Here is a 6,000-nt window from a genome sequence, read left to right on the forward strand (position 1 = left end):
GAACTTGATCAATGGCCCGACAGTCGCTTTCAAACGAGCCCAAGTTTGTTAAAATCGGTTCAGCCATCTCTGAGAAAATTGAGCGCGTTCAAATTCAACGCTTTTTGTCGGTTACGTCACTTATACAATCATATCTCCGAAACCAAAAGTCACAGCCATTTGATCTTCGAACTTGATCAATGGCCCGACAGTAGCTTTCAAACGAGCCCAAGTTTGTTAAAATCGGTTCAGCCATCTCTGAGAAAATTGAGCGCGTTCAAATATCTTCTAAAAGTGCACACACACACATACACACACACACATACACACAGACATTTTCCGATCTCGTCGAATGGTATATAACACTATGGGTCTCCGAGGCTCCGTTCGAAAGTCGGTTTTTCCAGCAATTCTAATACCTTTCTATAGAGAAAGGCAAAAAGCCTTCTTAGTCCACTTAGTGGAATTTTCATATATCTCGAAAAATCACCATAGGGGGGAGTACATGAAATTTTCGAAATCGAAAAAAAAATTTTGATGCCAAAAGGCTTAGAATTGCATGAAACGTCGAGATTTAGTGTCATCTCGAAAAAAATTTTTTTGAAAAAGTCGACTTTTTGGGACTTAGAAAAAATATGAAAATTTTTCTACGTCCCAGAAAGTTGATTTTTTCAAAAATTTTATTTGAGATGACACCAAATTTCGATGTTTCATGCAGTTTTAAGAGTTTCGGCATCAAAAAAAATTCGATTTTGGAAATTTCATGTACTCCCCCCTATGGTGCTTTTTCAAGATCGAAAATTGTCAAACCTTTACCACCGAGCAGCACCCCTTAAGCATGACCGATTTAGGTCAAATTTTGCATGAAGGCTATTTTCGAGGTGCTTAAACTCTTGAGCACTAGAACTTAACGAAAATAGAGGTGATCCCAAAATTTTGGCACCCTTATATATATATATATATATATATATATATATATATATATATATATATATATATATATATATATATATATATATATATATATATATATATATATATATATATATATATATATATATATATATATATATATATATATAAGAGCGGTAAAAATCAATGTATTTTGTCGGTTACGTCACTTATACCATCATATATCTGGAATCAAAAGTCACAACCATTTGATTTTCGAACTTGATCAATGGCCCGAGAGTAGCTATCAAACGAGCCCAAGTTTGTTAAAATCGGTTCAGCCATCTCTGAGAAAATTGAGCGCGCTCAAATACAACGCTTTTTGTCGGTTACGTCACTTATACAATCGTATCTCCGGAACCAAAAGTCACAGCCATTTGATCTTCGAACTTGATCAATGGCCCGACAGTGGCTTTCAAACGAGCTCAAGTTTGTTAAAATCGGCTCAGCCATCTCTGAGAAAATTGAGCGCGTTCAAATATCTTCGAAAAGTGCACACACATACACATACACACACATACATACACACACACTCACACATACATACTCCGATCTCGTCGAACTGAGTCGAATGGTATATAACACTATAGGTCTCCGAGGCTCCGTTCGAAAGTCGGTTTTTTTCCAGCAATTCTAATACCTTTCTATAGAGAAAAGCAAAAAGCAACGGTGGAGAGCATTACAAAAAATCAGCCGTTCTAATGGCTCTAAAAGTTTTCTGAAGAACTATTAGGATTTGTTGTTCGCAAATCGAAAGGAAATATCCTCAGTTTAGTGCAAATCTAGAACAGCTTGGTTAGATTTGTGCACTTTTCGCTGTGTGAAATTCACAGTAATCGAGATCAAGTGAAGCCTTCTTTGTTTTTGCGAAAAATGTGGAAAAGGGGAATGCTTGCATAATTCATACAATTGATCAACTAATTGATATTCGGAAATGTTAAGGAACATGTCAGTTGTTTTCGTATTCACGACATCCAGTTATGTCTCTGATATTTCCCACCCGCCTTTTTTAGCGTTAAGTTTCTCTACCATTCTGTGATTTCGGTTGAAGCGATAAATTATTTCTCATTATCAATCGAGTTCATCTAATATAAATTAGAAATTAATCTTAAGCACTCAAAATTTATCCAGGGGTAGTTGTCAATTTCTCATGGGGAAACGACTTAACATGGAATTCCGAGCTTGCATGACACAAGATCAGAGCATACCAATTAAGGGCTGAGGCCAGTGTGTTTTAGGACGTTTGAAAGGTCTATTTTCACGCTTCAAATCTGATTTTCTCAAAAAACGGTGGAGAATACCAAAAAACCCAACCGACAATCTCTCAGAAAATTAGTTTAGATTATTCTGTGAAAATTTCAGAATGATTGTTTGACTTTAGCGGTCGAGAAAGTCTTTTTTCTGAAGGAAGAATTGCATAGCTGAAAACGGCAACTTTCAACTTGTTCATATAATATTCCGCCTTCAAAAGCATGGATCAAAAATCTATCCTGATAATGTCTAGGTAATTTAGTTTGGATGCGATTAGTGCATAAAAACATATATTTTGTCACGATAAAAATTAAGTGAATGTTATTTTTGTAATGGTAAGTCCATTTCTGTGGCGGCACCATTTTTTTCTGCTCTTGTATCCTGGTAACGTAACGAAACATGAGAGAGAAATAAAATTGGTTCAGCAAGGCTGCCAAACAAGTGGTAGCTTCATTGGATTTTATGTGATGTAGTCAAACTTCTAATCGAAAATATCAAAACTTTCTTGGCCACCCGGCCACATCGAGAGTCATTTTACACATTTACAAGAGAGCATGGAGAGAAATGTAATACGCACAGCGAGCTACACGGGTTTACGCTAACAACTGGCCTCAGCCCTTGAAGCTCCAAATCGTTTTATGGCACGTTTTTGTCTTGCTGTCTAGCAACAACCTATCTCTAGCATGCTACGAGTAGGACTGAAACGTTAGCTTTAATTTCGCTTCTATTTATAGATTCGCGTGCTTCCAACAGCTTCGCTTTTGCATCGATTGACCAATCAGAGCGATGCTCTCTCTTTGATGCATCGCTTACTCCTTCAAAACCGTCGTCTATGGCAGGGAAATCCGGTATGCCAAAGATTTTTAGCAGCCAAATAGGACACTGCCCGCAACTAATCAAAATTTCAATCATATATAATTGAAAATACGTGGCTTGATACATTCACACCGAAACGTAGAAATATTGAAATGATGAAATAAAGGACAAAAATAATGCTCGTGTAATGATGTATTTCAAATTTGATAAGCGGCCCTTACACGAGCATTTTTTTGTCGTTTTTAATGATGACTAAGTAATGATGTATTTCTAATTTGATAGAAATCTCGTCATTGCTACACCATTACACGTTCATTAAAATGATATTATTTTTGTCGTGAATACGACTTACTTTACTATGGGGTGCCTTTTCAAAATTTACCCTCTAAGAGAGTGATAAGTTTTTGATCGTGAATATCTATTGTTGTATCTAATGAATCAACATAATTCTTGCGACATGCCATGGGAAATATGATCACAATTTTATGATAAAATTTTCAGTTTTGTGACATAGTCTCAAATAATTCAAAATTAAACTTTTCTGAAATGTTTGGTATAAACGAGTATCAAAGAGGATAATTCATAAGGCGCGTTTGCCTTTCTCGTATTTTTAAAGCTCATAGCTCAGTGATCTGTGAAAGGATTTATATAATCTAACTACCAATAGAATCGAAATTTTTCAATTTAAACGTGTATAGCAAAAGCAGTGAATTATTTCAATAGTACACTATTGAAAAACCTGTCTAATTTGCTCCATGTCAACACCAGCCAATCAGAACGCGTTCTAAGGAAGAGAACAAAATATCTGCTGCTGTACAACAAATCGTCCGGGAAAAATGTTCCGAAAAGTGGTGAATATCACAGTGAGTTCCTCAATTTGGTCCTTGTGAATGCTAGAAACGAATCCCTACAGCATATTGATAGTTTCTTCCAATAAATTATACTAATCCGAAATGAAATAATCGACAATCAAATTCTGTATGCTGTTAGGACCGCCCATTAGTGAAAAAGCTACAAACGAAATCACATAAAAGGAAATCTCTTAACAAAAATTCAATCAGTTTGGATTCAATCTCCACTGCGAGCAGATGTGTTTTGTGTCGTCTGCACGCTTTCGACTAGAGCGATTACGTCACAGCTGCCAGTCATTAGCATTGGGAAAAAAACAACGGTGGAGAGCATTGCACAATATCAGCCGTTCTAATGGCTCTAAAAATTTTCTAAAGAACTATTAGGATTTGTTGTTCGCAAATCGTAGGGAAATATCCTCGGTTTACTGCAAATCAAGAATAGTTTGCTTAGATTTGTGCACTTTTCGCTGTGTGAAATTCACAGTAATCGAGATCAAGTGAAGCCTTTTTTTGCAAAAAATGTTCTAGAGTTTAATGTCGTAGAGAATTACGCAATTTAACTCTTCTGAATGCTGGAAACGAATCCCTACAGCATATTGATAGTTTCTTTCAATAAATTATGCAAATCCGAAATGAAATAATCGACAATAAAATTCTGTATGCGGCTATTTTTATAGCCGTTAGGACCGCCCATTAGTGAAAAAGCTACACACGAAATCACATAAAAGGAAATCTCTTAACAAAAATTCAATCAGTTTGGATTCTATCGTCGTCTTTTTGTCGTCTGCACAGCTAGTTTCGCTTTCGACAAGAGCGATTACGTCACAGCTGCCAGCCATTAGCATTGGGTAAAAAACAACGGTGGAGAGCATTGCACAAGATCAGCCGTTCTAATGACTCTAAAAGTTTTCTAAAGAACTATTAGGATTTGTTGTTTGCAAATCGTAGGGAAATATCCTCAGTTTACTGCAAATCAAGAATAGTTTGCTTAGATTTGTGCACTTTTCGCTGTGTGAAATTCACAGTAATCGAGATAAAGTGAAGCTTTCTTTGTTTTTGCGAAAAATGTGAAAAAGGGTAATGCGTGCATAATTCATACAATTGATATTCGGAAGTGTTAAGGAACATGTCAGTTGTTTTCGTATTCACGACATCCAGTTATGTCTCTGACATTACCCACCCGTCTTTTTAGTAATGACATTTTCAATGACTCGTGTAAGGGCCGCTAATAATTAAAAAGTAATGATACTCCAAATTTGTATGCAGAACCACTACTGAACCGCCACTAATGAACCGTCACGGAACTGAAATGTGTGAATAGTCCTGCATGTATGCGCATGCGGATTCGCCTCAGGGCGCCATGCTCGCAAAAACATGTTGCCAATGATTTGTTCGTGAAATGTGAGAGCTGGATATCTTGTTAATAAAATGTTTTGGTTAAAGAGAACCCGTGTTGAATAAAATATAGCAAAAATTTGTATTACATTGAGGAATTGAAGAATTGTACTACATTGAGGAATTGAAGAAACTCTCTGCAGTTACTATCGCGAGTTAACGATCATGCTCACTGGAGTTCCAATTTAGTGCAAAAATGTCTACCAATCTTACATAAACGGATAAAAAGGAGACACTTCCACGTAAAGGAAATGTTACAGCAAGAAAATAACTTTATAAAATGCTTTGAATGCGACACACAGTAGATGCAGTTGACAATTATGTTGTTTTTCATTGAGAACACACGTGGAGTGTTTTGCTCGATTCGTGCAATTTTCGTGCAGACGAGCAATCAAAACCCGTGCACTGTGTTTCATTGATTTGCACCGTACGAAAAAAATGCACTTTCGGGGCAATTCTCAGGTAACTATTTTGCACCTGTTTTCTTTATCGAGCAGCAAGCGTGCAAACCAAACTTTCTAAAAATGTTTCATTGATCGGCTGTCAGGGCAAAACATTGGCACCGAGCGAGTGGAATCAATCAAAAACGACATTATCAACGAATAAGAAATTGAAAACCATTGTCGCTCATTTGCTTCTAGAACCTGCAACTACCATAAATGGATAAATAACTATTCATCTCAAAAATACTTACATTCAATATATCGTTCGACAAATTACTGCACATTTCAACCGATGACATACAATTACATCAATT

The sequence above is a fragment of the Malaya genurostris genome, chromosome 2, assembly GCF_030247185.1.
Source record: "Malaya genurostris strain Urasoe2022 chromosome 2, Malgen_1.1, whole genome shotgun sequence".
Classification (NCBI taxonomy): Eukaryota; Metazoa; Arthropoda; class Insecta; order Diptera; family Culicidae; genus Malaya; species Malaya genurostris.